At 48.5% G+C, this 22669-nt stretch overlaps 1 protein-coding gene across 2 annotated transcripts in view; it reads right to left on the bottom strand.

The window, feature by feature from the left end:
* Nucleotides 1–21078, bottom strand: part of LOC8038284 (sodium/calcium exchanger 1) — a 334367-nt gene extending 313289 nt beyond the window's left edge. For both annotated transcript variants that reach the window (XM_029982479.4, XM_040499557.2), the window contains exon 1: nucleotides 20564–21078. The gene's annotated coding sequence lies outside the window, so the exon portion shown is untranslated. The remainder of the gene's footprint in view (nucleotides 1–20563) is intronic.
* Between the last annotated feature and the right edge of the window lie 1591 nt (nucleotides 21079–22669).

Below are 22669 nucleotides of genomic sequence, written 5' to 3'. Positions count from 1 at the left end.
AAAATATACGTGGCGCCGTAGTAAAATATTGATTAGGTAGTCTTCTGACACCATATCAAATTGCCTGGCAAAAAATTAAAAAAAAAATTTGATGGGTGCTAGTGTCTCTTTAAAATCGCGTCGGCCTCTTGTTCGTGACGTAGCAAGTTCTAGTACTACAGCCTCCTGTCGAGAACATAGTGTCCGCAGTTTGAGTCGAGTCGGGAGAGGGAAAGGAGGCAGGCGAAAGCGGCAGCAAGAACACGCGGTGAAAGAGAGAGAGAGAGAGCGAGGTCCCGCCCGAAAATACCCGCACTTGCAGCACACAAAGGCTGCAGCAGGGAGCGCGCTGCTTTGCCCGATTTAACGCTTCCAACTGAGCATTGTGAGCCGGATGACGCCCTGGAGATGGCTCCCCTCGCTTGCAAAACCCGGTGGAGGGCGGGGGTGTGCGCCCACGAGGATCGGTACTCTTCAAACAAAGTCTTCGTCGAGGAGGAGGCCTGTTTGTTTACAGCCGTCTCTCACGATGGGCGGCCCGCAAACGAGAGCTGCTTCGTGACGGACGTGTGCGGAGCGCGCGAGACGGCGGCCGAGGGCCAAGGCTGCGGCAGGGATTCTTCCAAGCGGGACCCGTCTCGGTGCTAGACGCGAGGCTAGCCCACGGGGTCAGGATTGCGCTCGGGGCGACTGGCCTCCGGCCCACGCAAACGCGCGGTCAGAGCCCGCTACTCGTCTCAGTTTACCGCTCCAGTTTCGCCGACCTGCCGTGTCGTCCCTCCCTGAGCCGCATTGCAAGGCGCTTGCAAGGCGCTACAGCGACCACCGCATTGCAAGGCGCTATGCCATGGTCGCTGAGAGCTGTGCAATATACAATAGACAGTCTGCGGGCACTGTCTGCATGGACGTATTTAAGGATGGGGGCGAAGAGGGCGCACCGTCCCCCCCCCCCCCCCCCCCCTCTCTTAAAACCCCCAAGGTAGACTTTTCTTGCAAAAAAAAAAGAAAAAAAGACGTTAACTCTTTAGAAAGAAATACTTAGGTTTTGGCGAGACGGCAAATATTATGTCAACAAAATAGAGAGCAACGCTTCGCCCGTGACGACAACCTTCAAGATCGTCACGCTTTAGATACGAATGTCACTTACCACTAGACATCTGCGTCTTTATGGTATGATGAATGTACCTTTACTGCAGAGTGAGGTCTACTGAACCGAAATTTCGAGCTCAAAAAACGAGGCTGGACGGATAGGCGGGACGCGGGACTCTGCAAAACCCCAAAACATCACTCATGCGGGATCGCCGTATTTTTTAGAAAAGAAGTGCGCCATTGAAGAAGGCCGACAAGACAAGGCACGTCACGATTCCCTCTCTCCTCGCTACGTCCCCTGGAGCACGTGAACCGAAGCGAGAAGGAGAGAAGCGAGGCCGCTTCCCCTCCTTCTCAAATTCTTCCGGAGGACAATGACGTCAAAGACCTCGCTTGCTCGCGCCTCTCTTTTCCAAAAGTACGACCATCCGTTTGAGATACCGATGTACGAGTGATGTTTCGCAGTTCGTAGCGTCCCGTTCAACGCTTCTGCGGCCTAATTTTGCGAAATTCAAATTTCGGTTCAGTATCCTTAAAAGCCCGTTCACATGCTTGCGTTTGACGACAATCTAGTGAGACAAGACCAATTTTCAAGCCTCTTGCGACGGCATAGGACCGGCTGCTTTGCTACGCAGCTGGTCGCAAGCAGTTACAAGAGGCTTAAAAGCCGCTCTTGTCTCTCTCCCGGTTGTAGTCCAACGCAAGCATGGGAACGGGCCCTTACACGTTTGAGCCAAACATCCCCCAGGGACGGTTGCAGCATTCCTGGAGTGAATAACATTGTGACTTCTTTCATAACACCGGCGTATTAATTTTTTTTTTTTTTTGCGAAAGGTTTTTGAAAATAGCCTCGGAGAATAAAATATTGTTTCCCTTGTCGCCGCTGTTACAGAACGCGAGTACATTCGTTTTCTAGCTAGAACAAATGAATATAAGTGCTACGAATAACCTAATTTGATACAAAGAGCGTAAAAGAGTAACGTAAATATGTTTTCCATGTTAGTCATTTAGAAATCGAACAAGCATGTTAGTGAGTTACTGAAAAAAAAAAAATTAGCGCGCTGACCTACTCGTAACGTGCTACTTTGCATCAAGGCCCGTCTCCGGTATGCGTGCCCAAGAGCAGTTGGGGGCGAGACCCGCAGGAATATTGAAACACGGTTTCGAGTCGCAGATGTTTCACGCACGCGAGCTCCGCCCGAGACGAGCGATCGTTGCGGCGCTATTCACTGACAGGAAATGAATGATGGCAGCCCACACTTGTGTGTGTACGTTCCCTCAGCGCGAAGGCGAGGAATTAGCTTGCACTCAAGTTTAAACCCCGACGTTACAACGAGACGGAAACTGTATAAACAGATTTCGTGCCTTGGTCTCGCACCTTTTCTTAAACCTTATTCTCCGCCTGAAGTTTTCGATTTAGCGTTCATGTTTGGCCATCTTTTGTCAACTTCTTAGCTCATACTTGTCTGCTAACAATTGATACACAGTGAGATCACACACAAATTTACACTGTTGCATGGGGATGCTTTACAGTCATAATAGACTCTTTCCAGAAGCCCGCCCCAACGCCTGTCCGCCATTGCTTGATTATAACATACCCTGAGCTAGTACTGGACATGAGAAGTGCGTCAGCGATCGGCGTGAACTCGGCTCGGCTCGTACCGAAAAACGAGTGTGACGTCAGCATCGGATCCAATCACGCGCTTTTGTGTACGCAAGCAATGGCGACCGCCAATGTTGCTCGGTGAACTTTTGAAAAGGGTCAAATTGTTTATCTCGAATTGTCTATTTCTTCGCGCGCTTCAAACTGCATCCACGCTTAAAGAAATCGGGAGCGTAACTTTTCTGCGGAGAACTTGGGAGAGGCAATCGCTGTCGCTGTCAAGCACTTTGAAGTGCCGTTAAAGACGCTGACGGCGAGTTTTTGGGTATGGAGGGCCGCTAAGTTAATCAACGATATTCCCTATGTAAGTGTCGCAATTTCTCAAAATATTTGTCGTGACGAGGTGCAAGGGGAATGGTGTTTGATAGTGCAGAGCCGGTCGAAGGCGAAGAAGACAGCGGCCATCGAGAAAGAGCGTCGGCGTCCAAACGCTTGCGACAGCTAACTCGTATAAAATAATCAAATCGTATTCTTGAAGCCGTATAGAGTCTATCGGCCGAGTCGACCGGAGAGGTTTCGCAGAGGGGTCAACCGACATAAAGCATGACGACCAATTAAGAACGAGAAGTGTATCCCACTTATAGGTATAGTCGGAACTTGTTGATGCATTCTAGTTTGGTGATGGTATAATTTCTGTCTGGTTTGGTGAGCGTTCTGCTACCAAAGGCAATAGCGTGTTCGGGGTACGGGACATTGAAGGAGCACGGTGCCGTACCCGTGCCCATGCTACACACTAAAAAATGTCTGTGCGTCTACTTTCCCGCACAACACTCGGAGAGCCAATCAGCGCAACTTACGGAGGCAGCTCAGCGAATGACAACTCAGACTGCGTTTTTTGGTCTAAACATATGTTTCCGCATCGTCATTCACTGAGCGGCCTTCGTAAGTTGCGCTGATTGGCTGTCCGAGTGTTGTGCAGGAAAGCAGACGCACGGGCTTTTTTTAGAGTGTAGCGTTGGTATGCAAGATTGTGGCAGAGTTCTGGTCAAAGCACCGAAGTAGGGGGTCCTCCGAGGGCTGTCTTCAATGATGTGAAGGCAAGTTCACATTCTTCGGACCACGTGAATTTGGTATCCTTTCTCAAAAGCGCCTGCTGAGAGGCAGCAATGGTAGCAAATCCACGAATAAAACGGCGAAAACAGGAAGGAAGGCCCAGAGAACTCCTCATTTTTTTTTTTTTTTTTCTGATTCACTGGGCGAGGAAAGCGGGAAGCAGCTTTGATATTGTCATGATCGGGGCGGGGCGTATGTCCTTTTTTCTCACCAGCTGGTCGAGAATCTCAACGGTTTGTGTGGCGAAGTGGCATTTCTTGGTGTTAAGTTGAAGACCGGCGGAAGAAAGACAGGAGAGGACTCCTGAGAGACGGCGGTGATGTTCCCCGAAAATAGAAGATAAAAATGACAATGTCGTCGAGACAAAACAGGCACGTTTTCCACTTCAGTCCACGGAGAAGATTGTTCATCATTCGCTCAAAAGTGGCTTGCGCGTTAAGGCCCGTCCTAACAGGATACTTCAAAAATCCTGAGGTGGAACGACTACCACATAAGTCGTGCAACGGTCCGCTTCTATACTTTTCTTTCTTATTTTTTTTTACTTTTTTTTTATGGGAAAAGGGAGGGAAGTTTTTTTTTTTACAAATTTTGCCCGTGTCTTTCACGGGGGCTTTGAACATGCACATCAGGTGGATGTGGACAGCCTCTCACAAGCTCTGTTGGCTGTCGGGCACTCGCTCAAAGCCTCCGCTGCTTTTCATGTCCCGAAAACGGAAAAAGAAAGGGCTATGTTCGAAATTTTACCCAAATAGATCCGACCTACTCCGCCGGGTCATGTCATACGATAACACAAATAAAGCGACGCTGAACGGGGGTAGGTTTTCGAAGGCAAAAGTACAAAACCCTTACCCTGGTAGTAATATGGAGTAAATTTTAGAACACGCCCAAGGATACGACTCACAGACCTCTACGTAATCCGTTGCAAATAAGGAAATTACTTGTAATCTCTTACATTTATCAGTACTTTTGTCATTTGCTTCGTTACTCTGAATGTGTCGTTTTAATGAAGCACTAGTCGCTTTCAATATATTCGTCGTCGTTAATAATTCCTCGACGTTTCACGCGTTCATTCAGGGATAACTGTGTCAATACTCGCGAACTATAGGCTGAGAACTAGGTTGGGTATTTATGTCGTACCCGTTGCCCTCCACAAGTAACGTCACTTGATCAAATGCAACGAAACCACGGCACTCTTTCTTTCTCTTAAAATAAATTCAGATCGCGATCCCATCGGTTGGCTGCAGACAGTTCTGATAAAACGTCTCAGTGAACGCAAGTGTCGCTGTCATGGCGGCGTTTCAACATAATGACTCGCAAATCTTCCATGGACTGTAAAAAAATAGTAACAGAATAAGTTGGTGGCTTAGCAGTTGTCGGAGACGCGTCTCAGACACCATACACAAGCCTTATCTTGCGACGCTCACTTCACGACGACGAACGTGTATGCCTGTAGAAACCAAGGAAAGAGGAAAAGACGAGAGGGAGCTGCGACGTCAAAACACCGTGCTCTGGTTGGGAATTCCGAATATTATAGTATACACCAACTCATGTTTACAAACAAACCGGAGCGCCCGGAGCGCCCCTAGCGGACGCCACCGGCGCCGCGCATGCGTGATGGGGGTGTGGGCAAGAGGCTCGCCGTCGCCCATAAACAAACCATTGAAATGCGATGTTGTCGGCGTCGGTGTGAGTCCCCGCGCTTTTTTTCGCGTTGCAATTGTTGATTCTACGTCCTCCTAACGATGTCTGACTACTTGAGCGGCGTCAGCGAAATTAATGAGGCTCGTTACACCGCAAAACTTCGCATGAATAATCTGACATGCGGCGATTGATTCCGAGTGGACGCTGCAGAATGTACGCTAACGCCAGATTCACATGATGAGATTTCGCTCGCAATTTTTAGTAGCGACGTCGCTCAGATTGCAAAAGCGTGAACCGTAGCTGAGATGGTCGACGTCGATACTGAAAATCGCAAGTAGAATCTAACCAAGTGAATCAGGCATAACAAGTCGGTGATGGCCACTGGTAACAATGATCAACATCTCCTTGTATCTACTGTTTACGTCGAGCCTGCTTACCAACCTTCAAACTTAAGTCTTTTGAGGCCTGCAATTCTTATCGCAAGTACCGGGCCCAGGTTTGGTCTACGGGCCGGTGTCCTCTAAAAGAGCAGACGACAAGCAGAAACGTTTGAAAGAGCAGACGACAGATCGAACGATCAGGCGACCGTTTGAACTTGAAGATTCACTGAACATAGTACGCATGCGGTCCGTACAACTTGACGGTTTTCCGGCGTTCATTTTGGAACAAAACAAATAAATCTGATGGCCAGAAGTATCCGTGAATTCAACCCAAAATGCTTCCCGCCCAAGCAATCGCGGTCCGACGGCGTCTGGTTTTCCCTTTTCACGGCACATATCCATGTTCTCGGACGAACCGAGCGCGTGAAAACTGACCTTCAAACCTTTCTCGACCCTTTTAATACAGCGCCAGTCGCAGCATTTTGACAAGAAGGCAGGTTTTTGTCTGATTCCTTTCAAAACAACGCAGGAATACACGTCTCAGATGGGCACTTCCGCCCACAGTCCCGGACCGGAAGTGCGTCCGACGCGCCACCACCGCGCCGTGACGTAACAGAGATGAGTTCGTGTATAGGTAGACGCGAAGCTATAGCTCTGTTCGAACAGCTTTGTGCTTACCCACCAATCATTCCAGTCAGAGTTCGGCTTTCTGGCTTCCCCCGCTCGCTCTCGTCTCCTCCTCTCCATCGGTTTCTACCCGTATAGTGCTCCTTCGATCCTCGGCTAGCTCGAGGATATTGGGTGTGCGAGTGTCCGGGCGTCGACGTGTACGGCTGTTCCCCGTATCGGGTGTGCACACGTTCGCGGGGAGTCCGCTTGCGGCCCAATTAGAGGAAATCGATGCGGTCCCAGCTGCCACGAGGGACAGCGGTCTGAGGCAGGCAGCGGAGAGACCTTTCAGTTGGCGAAAGAACTTGGCGACGACTCGCCGCTACCTCCAAGAGGGGGGAAGGGGAGGGGGGGGGGGCGGTCAATGGGGCGGCGAATATGCCTGTTTCTATAACGACACACCATATATCTAGTTACTTTTGCAGCTCTATACAACGTAAAACCGCGGTCACACTCCTTATGAGGCATCATGCAGAAGACACGGTGTTCCCTGGAGACATGATGACACGATTATCTGCGAACATGGCTCAAGCGTATTCGAAGCATGTCTGCTTTATACATATGTATAAAGACAGTTTTTGAACGACCAATGTACAGCACCGCCGTACGAGGAAGAAACATGCCTCAAAGAGCGTTTGCAGACTGTCTTTTGGCTACTGGCCGCGCCAACAAGGTCGCGTGAACGGCTAACAAGTGCGAGAGAGTGAGCGAATCAACAGTTACGACGCCCGCAATCGGACCCCTTAGTGTGACGTCACGGGGGTGAGTAGGCAGGCCTTGTCGATATCCAGGTGGTGTTGGTTATGCCGACGTGCGTTCGCGTGATTGCTACTGCAGTGTTTGCGTTAAATACCCAAGATTAGCGGCATACTTCGACCGGATTTCCTCTTGTCAGTGAAGATCCGAGCATCAACGTGTCAGGTAAGAACCAGACTTGTGCCTATTTTAAATCCTCTACTCTAAATGCTGTTGTTCAAATACTTTTGGTAGTATTTTGGTATCTTGCAAATACGTTTAGTGTAGGGTATTTGCTACTCTATCTCCATTACCTTTCTCACTATATTGTACTCGGTATGTCAAATACATTTTGCAACCTAGGAAAAAAACATTTGCTGGAACAATCTAGGGAACTAGGGACCACCGGAGCGCCGTGTGCAAAAGGTGCGCTTCGGACTTCCCCTGTGCTCGTTGTGTGCTTCGTTCGATGGACTGTAAGGCGATCACGACTACATCTATACGGCCTGGACATCGGCAGCAGCGTCTTCTTCTACGGCGGCTTCCGCAGGCAAACGTGACCACCCACGCAAATACGCCAAATCCTCCTCAAAGGCTTTGTTATAACCCGACGTCGAGCGTAGCAAACGCGGCGTAGCGCTGCGGACACCGATACTCACTGGTCGCAGATATCGAGTTCCTGCTACTCTACGTTCGTTGCGCTCAACGTCGGAGTAAAAGAAATTCTTTAGTGTCCTCCTTTCGGCGTCGTTCTCGACGTCGTCCAAGACGTGGTACTAGACGTCGTCCTAGAGGTCGTCCTAGACGTCATCCTGTAGGCGTCGTTCTCGACGTCGTCTTAGACGTCGTCCTCTAGGCGTTGTTCTCGACGACGGTATAAAAGGTTATCCTAGAAGTCGTCCTAGACTTCATCCTAGACGTCATCTTTGGGCTCTTCCGACACGTCGTCCTAGACGTTGTCCATGACGCCGTCCTAGAGGTTGCTTTCGACGATGTACTTGGCATCGATCTCTAGGAAGTTGTCCTCGACGTCGCCCTAAACTTTAATACGTGTAGAAACATTACTCGAAGACATTTCTCCCGCGGGACTATAATGCCTTTCGCCTCCCTACACATAAGCAGTCTTCAATGTACTCGTGTAATTCCATTTTTCTTCGAAATCGGGGGTGTTTTATCGCGGTTTATCCCCTCCCCCCCCCCCCCCCCCCCCTTTCCCCCTTCCCCCGAATTCCGTGTTTTTCCGTGTTTACTTTTCGGTGTCGGAGAAAGAGAAAAAATGGTGTTTTTACTGAGAGGAATATATTTAGGAAATATATTCCCCTCCGTAATATATTTAGGAGTATATTTAGGACTCTAGAGAAGATTATAATGACCCGGATACTAGGAAAATGTCTCGGCACCAATCACTTGAGAGGGAAACAAAATTGAATGGTTCCGAAGAAAGAACCTCGCGGACAGTTCCGTTCCGAATTGACGCAAACTAAAGTTGCGAGAAAAAATGTTTTAGTTCCGTGAAGCTTAGATTGCATAAAACTGGGTTGGGGGTTTCGGTGTTTATCCGTATTTAACGAAAACGCGTAACCCTACCTATAGACCTATTTCACATAAGCGCCGTCATTTTGAAATATCGCCACTTTCAGTATGGGCGAAAACATTGTTTTGCCGTCGCCACGCCAATAGAATAATACATTTAGGAAATAAGCGTAACCGTCACTCACCGGATATGTTTAAGGTGACTGGGGACGAAAATAAGCGAATAAGATCTATAACTACAGTTCAGTGTTTTCCGCCTCTATTTTTTTTTTTTTTTCGAATTCAGGGGGTTTCTTTTTTTTTTCTCAATATTTTTTTTTCAAAGATTCGTTTTCATTTTATTTTTGTCGTTAATTGGTGAGGATACAAAATTCACTAATTTGAATATGAAAAAAAAAAGATAAATAAACACCCAAAACACGGAGCGCTACCTACAACGTATTCCACGTTAAAAATCGAGAGCCACGTGTTACTTGGGAGTTGGGCACATCTTTCGAGCGCGGAAGGGGTGAAGTGGGTGAGTACAGCGAACGTTGGTCGATTTGTTTCTCCGATGCCCTCGCAGCGCCCACTCCCGAATTCGGACGGCAATTTCCAGGATAATAGGCCATTGGGCTGCAGTCCAGTGGAATCCTCCGCGAGAACCGCGTACAATCAATGCCTCGGACTCGCCGAGACTGCGCGCCAGGTCATCGCATTTCCGGAAACGCCCCTGTTTCAGGAACGGCGCAGCCCGTTGGGCTTGTTTCCAGGTCTGCGTCAAAGTGAAACGCTGCGGAACATGCCGACTAACCCTCCGCCGCGTCACGATGCGATGCAAACGTCGCGCAAGCTTTAGCCACCAACGGCTTAAAGGCCAATGACCAGTTCGCGCTTTCCGCTTTTTCCTCTCTTCCTCCTCTACCCTTTTCTAGCCTGTCCGTCGTTTTCTGTATCCTCCTCTCCCATGGTGAGAGGGATCTTCTGCCTTGCAGAATCTCGAGTCTGTTCGTCGACCCTTAAGAAGCGCGCCGGGCGTGGTTTCTTATGGTTAGGCTCCGTGCCTTGTGATTGGTTCTTCGGCGCTCTTATCGGCGAATGCAGCAATCTCATTGGCCGCGGAGCGATAATGATATGCTCGGAACTCTGCACGCTCACCATTTCTTAAGGTTTCAATAGCGATAGTGATATTGGCGGGGTTGTCGATATGGCCAAACGGCGGCAAGATTTTGTCAGGATTCCTCTGCTGTTTCCAGGTCTGCGGATGAAACACCAGTCACTGCATGGTCTCCCACGAGCCAGTTCAGTCAGCAAGAAAGGGGGATTGGGTATCAATAGAGAGTTTCGGAAGATCGTTGCGAGGACGCCGATAACGGGACCCGATATCGGGTATCGTTACCAGTGGTATCGTTACCGGCGGTATCGGAACGACCTACTAAAACTCTCAAATGCTCCAGTATAGACATGCCGGCACAGTGGCGAAGGGGGACCGGTGGCCGAGTGTGTTGACGCAACGCAACTCGGAGCGCGTGGAGTGAAAGCTTGCGCTGCAGAACTCATGAATCCTGGGCTCAATCCCCACCCCTGCCCGCGTTTCGAGCTAGATGAGCATCGCACTGGAGTGAGGTCGCGTATATCCCTACTGCGTGGTGCACGCTAAAGACCCGAGGCTAGCGGTTGTTCATGCACTGGCTAAATTTCTCAATTACCGCTGAGACAGCAGACGCTCGCTGAGGGTGATTAACTTCCGACTGTCTAAACATACATATATAAAACAGAACTGCTTTGGCTCAGTGTCGAAAAGGGACGGTGGCTTCTTGCAACGAAGAACGTTGGAGCATTACACCGATTTCCATTGTTTTTAGTTGAGCTAATGTATGAAAGACCAGCGATTGGTGCGCTACTTCTGAGTGTGTTCGTCCAAATCTAGATGCCTTCTAAGTGTCATCTAGAGACGCTCATGCCCTCGCTCTTTTTCTCTTTGTGAGTGTCATGACTGATTCGTCACAGTTCGTCTTGTCGGAGGAACAATGTGGAGGACGGGTTGGGCCTTTGGACGTTGTGTTGGACATTTCAAAGTAATCGCTGCCATCTTCGCGACCTTAGATGCGGAGGAAGAAAAGAAAGCGTGTCACAAAATATCGCCGTATATAGCAGGGGCTGAGTCTAAAAGGGTTTAAGGTCTCTTGAGACCAGAAAGTTCTGACTAAGAGAAGAAGATGCGACGGTCATCGCAAAACACAGGTGTGTCGTGGAGCCGTCCTTCTGGCGCGAGTTTTTGCGAACGTCTGAACCGTCATGACATTTGAAGCTGTGTACAACGGCGGCGGCTAAAGTCTTGGCTCCGAGAGGCAGACGCTGTTCCAAAAGAGGACGATTCACGCAGATTGCCAAGCGCCAAGAAGCACGTTGGGATTGTAGTAAAACGGAAGTCAAACTGCCCTTACATCGTACAAGAGAAACTCAGACTACGTTCGCTGGAGACATGATGACAGAATCGTCTGCGGAACCGCAACAGGCATATTCGAAGCCTATTGCTTTTATACCGCTTTCAGCATGTCTGCAGGCAGTTTTTGTTTGGGCAATGTGACCATCATACAAGGACGTGTCTACAGGCTGTCTTCTGCATGATGTTTCAGCGATGTAACCACGGCTTTAAATATAAATTTGCAACAACTACAAAATATGATACTGCGCAGACGAATCAGTCGAAGCCTTATGTTTAGCAGATCACTTGAAGTAGTTTTTAGGGATAAGGTGAGCGCGTGCGGCACGCGTGAAACTAATACTCCCTCGGAACTTTTCTTGATGCCCGATTGTCCCAATGGTCATCGGGACAATCGTAAAGCATAATTCACATGCTGCGATTTTACTTGCGTTTTTCGTAGTTGCGACGCCGCTCGTATACGGCGTCGCAACTGCGCAAATCGCACCGTGTGAATTGGGCTTTAGTCATGCATGCGTTGCAACCACTCTAGATTGTAAAGACATGGGGCGTCGACTTCGTCTCACCTTCAAGCCTCATTCAGATGGTGCGATTTTTCTTGCGGGTTCGCAGCTTCGGCGTCGTGCACCGCGCGCAGTTTCTTTCCACCGCGCTTTTGTTTTCTGTCGCAGGAGCGATGTCGCAACGGCGAAATCGCGAGGCAAATCGCACCGTGTGAATTAGGCTTAAAGCCGGAAACACATTTGCGAAAAAAAGCCGAATTTTGTGCGAAAACCGCACACGAAAATCGCACGGCAGCTAGGCTCCTCCCCTTTTCCGAAAATCGGGAGCGGTTCGAAAGATCTGCAGCGCCAGATATTTTCGCACGGCGCCTCCGAATTCGGGGCGGAGGAGCTCGGTGAGCGAAAGCCCGGAACAGGACGGAACGAAACGAAAAGATACGATCGGCTCGCAACATGGCGGCTCACGCAGCTTCGGAAGCAGCGCAGCGTAGAAAACCCCTTCTGTCTCTATCAAAGGGTGGTAGAAAGGCTCGCGTGGCTTGCAACGAGGTTTTAATAGCTGAAGTTTTAAAGAGGCGCGAAATATGGGACGCCAGTTCGCCAGAATTTCGAACAGCCTCCTGAAGTCGGAGCACGAAAACCGCAGTGCATTGCGATTTCCGCGCCGCGCATTCCACCTCATGTGGCTCGTCATCCGAAAATCGCATGCCACGATTTTCGCAGCCTCCGATTTCTCTCCGATTTTCGGTTCGGTTTTTTGCAAATGTGTTCCCGGCTTAACACGCACTGACCGCAAAGGCTATATAATCGCGAGAGCGTAGATTTGACCGGCGCCCCTACATACAAACTGCCCATGCAGCCGCAGTGAAATCAAACGGAAGGAGCTATATTTAGTGAAAGCTGTAACATAATTTCATGGTCTCCAACTACAAAATAATAATAATAATAATAATAATAATAATAATAATAATAATAATAATAATAATAATAATAATAGCGAGGAACTCTTTGTTTCATCGAATTCGATCTCCGGTTCCATGCACAGTTCCCTCGCCCTTTTGATAGTCATTGACAGTTTCAGGAGCTCAGGGGGGCGTGGTTTTTATATTCACGCTGGCATCGCGATTCGTTCTCTGGAGTTTTTATCATCGTATGCCGCAACCTCCAAGGCCGCTGAGCGAAAATAAGTTAGACACCAACATCTTAAGGCCCGTTCACACATTTGCGTTCGGAGCGACCACTGCGCTTACGAACGAATGCAAGCTCTGCGACTTCAAGGACAACTGTACGCGACGTGTACACACACATGCAACCGCATGCAACCACACGAATCAACAGCCAATGAGAAATGAGCTTCAGCTCTTGCTCCTAGCCAATAGTAAGCAACCCAGCTACGCTTACAAACATGGCGGACGGTTTTCTGCCCGACGCGAGGTTCACCGTCCTCACCGAAGCAGCCCGAGGTTTCGGATACGGCGTACAGTCACGAAGATCTGCTGTGCGCCTACAATATCCGTGTAAAGGCTGGTTCAGACATCTGAAACGAACCCGTTATCCACGACTGCGTCCGTTGTGACCGGAACGACCGCTCTGCGCCGCGCGTACACTCCTGCAACCACTGCAAAAAGCGGAGTGCGTCGGCAGCACGGCGACCACCTCTCCGCTGCCGTCAGCTGTTTCAGCGGTGCCTCTAAAAAGAAGGGGACGCGCTGCCACTCACTTGCGTAACAGAAAATAAACAGACCGTCTTTTATGGCTACAAACTTTTTTTTTTTTTCGGGATACGCTTGTAGGGTAGTGCATTAACAAAAATAAAAAAAGATGCAGTATGCCGTCTTGCACGATCACGACTTTAATACCCGACTTCGCCAACAGTACAAATCTCGCCACACGCCTTTTCTACCATTATAAAAGACGATGTAATCTTAGCAGCGATATAGCAACGTAGAAATATAATTTCGTGATCAGATAGACGTTGCGAGCGTTCAGAATTGCTAACATTAATCACCTTTCTCGGGTGATGAAAATGCGTGAAAATTCGCATCCTTTATACGGTACGCACCAGTAATACCTTGAACTTGAGCGCGCGCATAGAATGCGCCAAAAAAGAAATCCGGGCAATGTTCGAGGGGACACATGCTAAGAAAGCACCACTGTAGTCGAAGTAAACAAACACGACGGCACGGGCGTTTCTGCTGTCTTGCGAGTGCCGCCACGAGATGGCCGCACGAGTAGGTGGATCTTCCCTTCTATACGTGCTGGGTTATCATAACGACACACGACGAAAACTCACAGTCAAGAATAGCGCTTTTACGCGGAACGATGAACTTCCACCACGCCGTCCACATCGACGATCACCACCGACGCCATGGTTGCAGATAGAAGGAGCCTGGCACGACCGGCATGCAACACGCGCGACCGAGCTCTCCTCGACATGTGATTGGTTTGTCGTTGCGGTCGTTCCCGAACGTAACGAAAAAGTTTAGCCGGGCTCAACTCCTTGCGTTGCGAACGAACACGAACGAAACGACCGTTCGGCGCTTCGTTGCTATGGTACTGACTAAAAAGCGCGACAGGACAACGGACATAGATGGAGACAGACACAGCGCTACTTACAACTGAACTTTATTTCCGCTGCAGCTCGGTATATATTACCGGCAACAACACAAACAAGTTTGGAAGATATAAAATACACATCGTAAAAATCTTAAAAAACAACATAAAAATGCTTAAGTTCCTGCATCACTCATCGGCACCCACCCAAAACTAGTCATGCTTGGTCAAGAAACTGCAGTTCTTTTTTGGATAACAATAAAGAGGGTGCGCTGACACATTGCAGCCCTAATCTAGTAATTTCTTGAGCCTCGAGAATTTCCCTTGTGGTTTCGTTTCTGTTTTTGTTTAGTACTGTACAATCTGTGAAAATCGGAGTACAACCACAATCCCGGCAATGCACACCGAGGTGTCCTGATATGACGGCATCAACGTTGTAACGATGTTCCCTCAATCTTTCATTTAGGTAGCGACCAGTCTGCCCCACATAATGACGCCCACACGATAATGGCACGGAGTACACAACCTCTTCTGTACACACAACAAAGCAAGTTTTGTGCTTTTTCGTGCAGCCGGGTCTGCTTATGATGCTGCTTACGAAAAAGCACAAAACCTGCTTTGTTGAGTATACATAAGAGGTTGTGTACTCCGTGCCATTATCGTGCGGGCGTCATTATGTGGGGCAGGCTGGTCGTTACCTAAATGAAAGATTGAGGGAACACTGTTACAACGTTGATGCCGTCCTATCAGGACACCTCGGTGTGCATTGCCGGGATTGTGGTTGCACTCCGATTTACACAGATTGTACAGCACTAAACAAAAACAGAAACAAAACCACAAGGGAAATACTCGAGGCTCGAGAAATTGCTAGATTACGGCTGCAATGTGTCAGCGCACCCTCTTTATCGTTATCCGAAAAAGAATTGCAGTTTCTTGACCAAGCATGACTAGTTTCGGGTGGGTGCCGATGAGTGATGCAGGAATTTTAGCCTTTTTATGTGTTTTTTTTTAAAGATTTTTACGATGTGTATTTTATATCTTCCTAACTTGTTTGTGTTGTTTCCGGTAATATATACCGAGCTGCAGCGGAAATAAAGTTCAGTTGTAAGTAGCGCTGTGTCTGTGTCTCCCTCTATGTCCGTTGTCCTGTCGCGTTTTTTAATCAGTATAAATCACCAACTCGCCCAACTTTCTACCCTCGTTTGCTATGGCAACTCGTCGTTCCAACCGGTTGCATTCGTTCGTAAGCGTAGCGGTCGCTCCGAACGCAACTGTGTGAACGGGCCTTTAGGTAGCGCCCTACGTTTCTTAAGATGTCCGGGACTATCACAGAACGCACTTCTTATATCCCGTTTCTTGGAAAGGCACATACTGTACCACACTGCATGCCTGTAATGGTTTCAAAGATACGAGATCGTTGGTCGCGTCACAGCTGCAAGCTTCACTGTCGCACGTTTATGATGTTTTATTCCTTCGAATCCGTAAAGCAGCATGTATATACATTGCCGTCAGCTGCCAGCGTCGGCTGGCGTTCAAAATCCTGAAATTCCAAGCGGCGAGAAGAATAGACCGTTTTCTAAAGTTCATCGAGCAACATTGGCAATTGCCATGCTGGGTCTTTCTTTTAGACTTGGTCTAGGTGGCGCAAGCTACCTCCCGTTACAAAGAGTATAGCCATTCACATCCATCCATCCATCCATGGGACACAAAGCGCGTGATTGGATCCGAGTCCTCGCCGAACGCTGACGTCACACTCGTGTCCAATCCTTGCCCAGAGTGCGTGATTGAGCAATGGCGGACAGGCGTCGGTGCGGACTTTTTGAAAAGGGTGTGTCGAGTCACCAGCTCTGGAGCACCATTCTCCTCACCCGACGACGTCCTTTCGCCATTTTTGTAACACAAACGCAAGTGACAAGATTTTTTTTTTTTTTAAAGGTTGCGACCGATCGCAAGTTAGAGGATGCCGTAAAGTGCACTATCTGTACGCGCTTATAATAGTGAGATATAACACTACAATGGACACATTTTGGGCCGCTGAATGAATTCATCAGACACAAGTTATCAGGGCTTCACCAGAAAGAGGCGGCGTTTGACGTGACGTTATAAAAAAGAAAAAGAACGCGCGAAAAATCAGATTGGCAGGCTGCCGCGAAAGGAATGCCAAAGAAAACAATGTATCCTTGCCTTCCCCCTCTCATAACGTTTAAAATATTCTTTTTTTTTTTACGGTTTCAATGACGAAACTGTGAGAAGCACGAACATTTTTAACATTCAAGGTTGCCTGGATGCGATGGCGACCTACAATACAGACTTGGGACGTAATCCGCTACTTCTTCAAGTAATATTGTAATTGTCACGTTACTTTTCTGGGGAAGTAATTTGTAATGTAATTTCGTTACAATTATTGGCAACAGATCACTTCAATTACTGGTTGCCTTTTTTTTAGATATAGACATAATATAGAGAGCGAAACAGGCAATTCAGCAACATAAAACCTAGCAAGCTAAAAAAAAAATATCTTTAGGAGGAGTAGAATTGAATATAAAACACGATGTTTTGTATGACCGGTCTTTAGAGCCACTCGAAAAACGTGCAATGCATATACAAAGATGCGAAAAACAACGATCAAGAACGGACATTGCCGAGAGGCTCTGCTTCTTTCCATAGCCTTTCATCGTGGTTTTCTTCTCCTGAGAATGAGAAACAAAAAATAGCATTGCAGAACATATGCTTCTGAAAACATCAAGATTGCTTCTGTTGTTTTCTTGATGAGTTTACGGGTAAAGTAACGTGAAAGTAATTTGTAACGTAACGAGTAAAGTAATCCTTTACTTTTCAACGAAAGTTATCTGTATTAACGGTAAGCCATTACATTTGAGGCTCGGTAATTTGTAATTGTCATTCATTACATTTTCCAAGTAACGGGCACAAGTCTGCCTACAAACTGCCTCCCCCCCCCCCCCCCAAAAAAAAAAGAAAAATGAAAGCCGCTTACAACTCCCTGTAACGCCGAATTAGAGCGCAGCTCTTGAGGAGGAGGAGGGAAGGGCACGGGGGGGGGGGGGGGTTAAACTAACCAGGGGGGGGGGGGTCACGTGACCTTGGGGGTCACGGGACCCCCAATGCCGATGATGTCATCACTGACGTCACTGATGACGTCATCAGTGACGATGACGATGCGGGTACCGATGACGTCATTAGTGACGTCACTGATGACTTCACCAGTGATGATGACGATGACGATGCGAATGTCGGTGACGTCATCAGTGACGTCGCTGATTACGTCATCGGTGATGATGACGATGACGATGCGGATGCCGGTGGCGACATCAGTGACGTCACTGATGACGTCATCAGTGATGATGACGATGACGATGCGGATGTCGGTAACGTCATCAGTGATGATGACGATGACGATGCGGATGCCGGTGACGTCCTCAGTGATGATGACGATGACGATGTGGATGCCGGTGACGTCATCAGTGATGATGACGATGACGATGTGGATGCCGGTGACGTCATCAGTGATGATGACGATGACAATGTGGATGCCGGTGACGTCATCAGTGATGATGACGATGACGATGTGGATGCCGGTGACGTCATCAGTGATGATTACGATGACGATATGGATGCCGTTGACGTCATCAGTGATGATGACGATGACGATGTGGATGCCGGTGACGTCATCAGTGATGATGACGATGACGATGTGGATGCCGGTGACGTCATCAGTGATGATGAAGATGACGATGTGGATGCCGGTGACGTCATCAGTGATGATGACGATGACGATGTGGATGCCGGTAACGTCATCAGTGATGATGACGATGACGATGTGGATGCCGATGACGTCATCAGTGATGACGATGACGATGTGGATGCCGGTGACGTCATCAGTGACGATGACGTCATCGGGTGGTCACGCGACATCGGCGGGGGTCACGTGACCTCGGGGGGTCACGTGACCTCGAGGAGGGGGTCATGTGACCTCAGGGGAGTCACGTGACTTCGGGGGGTCACGTGACCCCCACGAGGTCACGTGACCCCGGTGGGGGCTCGCGCGGTGCATTATGGGACATTTCCCATGATGCACCGCGCGGTTACGCCGACGGCGACGGCGACGGCGACGCCGCTCAAGCCGGAAACGGGCCCCTAAGAGCTGCGCTCTAAAAGAACAAGAATCTTTGCAAAAATAAATTACGCGTTGTCGTCCAAATATAGCACTAGCTGTCCGAACCAGGTGCCGAAGTTTAAGAACATCTCATTCGAAGGTCAAAGAGCTTTCAATCGGAAAATGGGGTCCGTTTTCGCCCGCTTGTGCAGTTCCGAAAGCCATTCAGCTCCATGCATTCGAGAGCTCCGTGGGCCGCCATTTTCCCATTGAGAATTTAAGGAAATCACCTACAACTTTCGAATAAGACAGTGGTTAGTTATGAAACTTTAGGATCCCGTTCGGACAGCTAGCAGTACATTTTGGCCGACAGTTCGGGGATGCGTAGCATATTTTCGCAATAATAACAACCTCGTAATGCTTTTCTTTCTTTCTTTTTTTCTTTCAGGGGACATGGTTTATTTTTAGTTTTCAAATTACGTATGGCGTGCATTTGAAACCCCAATCACGTATGTTTCTTTAGCAAGTATATCCAATGATAAGGAAGATTGAGATCGTGCGTTACTGTACACGTGGAGTTACCGACATCGCAAGAAACGCTGCTTGCTTCGAGAGTTGTCTTTAGGCGTTCTTAGCGGCTCGTGACGGGTATTTCACTTTGGCCGCGTAAACGACACAAAGATGCCCTGAACTCTCCACGACCCGCGTTTCTCAGGTTGACAGTAATTTCATAAAACAAAGAAGAGTAAACGCCGTGTTTTTTTTTTTTCTTTTTTGCCACTGAGGTTTCTCGTTTATTGTGAAGGGACACCAAGTCAATCTTGCAAACGTTACTAAAAAAAAGTAACAAATTACGTTAATCGTTACTCATAAATAAAAAGAACGCGTTACTGTTACCGTTAAAAAGTAACACACGTTATTTTTCGTTTGCCTGGCCCTCGAAGCCGCGGCAGGCACATAATGCAGCCCCTCAGCCATAAGGTTTGGAGGCCCCGCATCTATGGCGTTCATGCTATTGATGTCTCTAACTTCAACCAGGTGTTATCAGCTCAACTTATAACTATTAAAACGATAAGGCCTTTGTAGAACCCATCATGTGAAGAGATATCAAGGTACAATATACCATAAGTAAAACATTAGGTTTCGCGCGTAATGTTTAGTTGTATGTAAAGGGAGGGACCCTCTAAATCAGATATCATAAATTTATTGTGAATGCAGCTGTTAGAAGTGGAACTGTTTCTCAATAAAATAAGAAAAAATGTCTAATACACCCTTCCGAAAAAAATGTGACGAGCCCTCTAACAAATGCCCGCGCAGCATCCAGCTTTCCGCAGAGAATATGAAGAGCGAATCAACTGCGACACACCAAAGAAGCTCAGCTAACCACGATCTCGAAAATGTATCTGGACCTTAAACTGAAGTTTGCAGTGTGATACACAACCCGCGACGTGTTACGGCCGCACGTTATGTTGCAGATTTCATTTTTAGGTCTAAACATGTGTTTTCGGCCTGTCATTCGCCGACCTACTTCCCTACATTGCAGCGATCCCCAAGAGCGTTGCAGCTGTCAGCCGTTCTATACTAACACGTTGCGATATTTTCATCCTTTGAATCCGTCATTGCGTCGCCCCCAATTGATACATCGTGACATTTGGGCCTAGGTACGAACAATGTTTTGACAACAATGGAAACGTCTGCGCGGCACGAAGGAGGAGAGAAAAAAAATACAGTTGGCAGAATTTTACGAGGACGATGCGGAAGAAAGGAACTGGGAAACGAGTCCGCGTCTTCCCCATACCGTCGCGATGACGACAATGCAGCCTCATTGTCGCGGGGGGAAAAGCTGCCAAATTTACCCCGAGGTCCCCCTTCTCTCTCAAGCCCCGCAAGAGGCTCGTCCCCCCCGGTGCAAATCAGAAATAAAACGGCGAGCAGCCCGGAAGGCGACCCGGAGAACAAACGGAGTCGAAAAAGACCGCAATCAAGAAGAGCCACTCCTCCCGGGACCAGTCTTGGGCGTTCCTGCAGCCCCGACGAAGGGTACGCTACGAGGTACACGGCCCAATGTGGAACGCGACGCGCGCGTAGAGGTCGAACTTGAAAAGCACTTGTTCTTGAGACCCGCGCGAACAGTTACTAAGCGGCAGCAGACGCAGTTGAGGCAAAAGCTTGACTCGACAATGCGTGATGTTTCCAAGCGAAAAAAGAGAAAGAGGGAAAACTCACCTTGGTAAGCGTGTCCAAAAGAGGTCTCACAGCTATCCAGATCAGAGTCGGAGGGTCAAAGTTGGGAACCTACGATGCCACCCACACTCGAGGTGCTCGCAGGGTCGAAGACCGAATTAAGCACACACCAGAACGAAAAGCACGAAGATGACGCTGGAAGAATCCACGCACGCCAGCCGGCCAGAATCAATCCAGATGGGGACGCGCACAACCAGGAACACGAGCGTTCACGAATGCACTTGCCACCGCCGACCGCGAACAATGCGTCGGCATGGTCGCGCCGAACGCCGCGATTCTGAGCCGACTAGGCTTGCGTGACGATGACCGCGGCTGTGGTACAGTTCTTCGGAGGATTACTCTTTGCTGGGGTTGCCCCGCGTTTGTTCGGGTAAGTTTTCCGGGACGCACAAAAAGAAACAACAACAACGGAGGAAGAGGGTCGACTTCGCGTCGATTCGGCCGTGGACGACGGCGACTCGGAACCCGGCGTCCGCACGGAGCTCAGGCCCGTGGCTGGAGAGCGATGCACGCCGGGAACAAACCTGGGGCGCAGATGCTAGCGCCGGCGAGCGGAACGCGCTAGAAGCAGACGACGCGCTCGCGCGCGCGTCGTCTGCTATTCGAGCGGTTCTTCTGCTATTCGCAGCAAACGACCGCCCTTTCGGTAGCTTTCAGACGAAGCGGCGGCGGCGGTGGTGGCGGCAGATCCGATATGGAATTTCGTGGGCCTACGGTCAATGACAGTGTAACAAACGCGGAGCGTGGTTTATTATGGTCACGTTTTTTTTTTTTCTTCGTGATTTGTCCTTCGGCATCTTTATCGACCAATGCGGAGCGCAGGTTCGTCTGCTTCTTTTGCATGAGTTGTTGTGACGCCAGAACGCCGAGCTCTGATTGGTTATTTCTGAAGGATAGTGGGTAGACCTCAAGGCAGTTTGCTTTTAGGTCTACTCACTATCCTCCAATCGGAGCCAATCACAGCTCGGCGTCGTTGTGACGTCACCGCAACTCCACCACAAGGAGCAGACGACTTTCCCTCTGCATATCCGCAGCCTTATTGTGCACTGAGCGATAACAAGATTGTCGGCCTTCGCTATGCCGTGCTTTTTTTTTTTAAGTGTCATTGACAATAATATAGAAAAAGGGGAATCTGTCGACGGCAGTTTGAAAATATAATTTCCTAGCCTATTAGTATTGAAGGATTCATTTACACAAAACTGGCAGCCTAAAAAAAAAGATTGCAATCTTGCATGAATTTACAGTATAGTCACCATGAAATCCTAATAAATCAACCAATCAATCAATTAATCAATCAAAGCGATAGCTGCGAGACCTTATCGAACACTAATGTATCCTTATGTATCTTGCCTCTGACCGGGAAGAACCGCCGCCGCTGTCTGCTCGGAGAATGGCACACTCATCTATTTTAAACACACAGAAGCCCTCCAAAAAACACGGTGTAACGTGATGCCTTGACGTTACGTGACAGAGTGACGGACGCCTTACATCATATTGAGGGGAAGGGAACAAACAGCCTATTAAAAAAAATGAAAAAACTATCGATTTAAAGTAAAGCGGCGCCATTAAACGGCGAAGGCAAGATTTACGAAGTGAACAAGTGTTTTTTTTTTTTTGTTCTTTTTTTAGGGCTTTGGTTTTTTTTGTTTTTTTTTTTAAGTTCTCGCCTACATTTGCTATATAACGTCACCGTGCTTAGAGACGCTGGTTTGCTTCTCATTTGCACCAAACAATGTCGTGCACTTGCAGTGAGAAGCGGAGGTGCGAGCCAAGGTGTGAAGGGACCTTAGCCTAAGGCGGGGAGAAGAGTAATTAGATCGCGAATATGCGAATATCGCGGCTGACGCCAGCTGCCTCCTGACGCGCCCGCTTCTGCTGCCTTCCAAGCCGACAGCTGCGCTTGGTTTGTTTAGTTTTTTTGTGTGTGTGTGTTTTTTTTTAGAGTGAGAGAGAGAGAAAAGAAAAAAGATGGTACACAGTATAGTGTCGGGCGCTTCTGTCACATTCGTACGTATCAACTATAGTACTTTATTTTTATCATTGCTGCCAAAGATGGCTCCATTCTTTCTTTTTATTTCTGTCTTCTTT

Source organism: Ixodes scapularis, unplaced genomic scaffold (genome assembly GCF_016920785.2).
Source record: "Ixodes scapularis isolate PalLabHiFi unplaced genomic scaffold, ASM1692078v2 PGA_scaffold10__122_contigs__length_95168666, whole genome shotgun sequence".
Taxonomy (NCBI): Eukaryota; Metazoa; Arthropoda; class Arachnida; order Ixodida; family Ixodidae; genus Ixodes; species Ixodes scapularis.
This window is presented reverse-complemented; position numbering and strand designations above follow the sequence as displayed.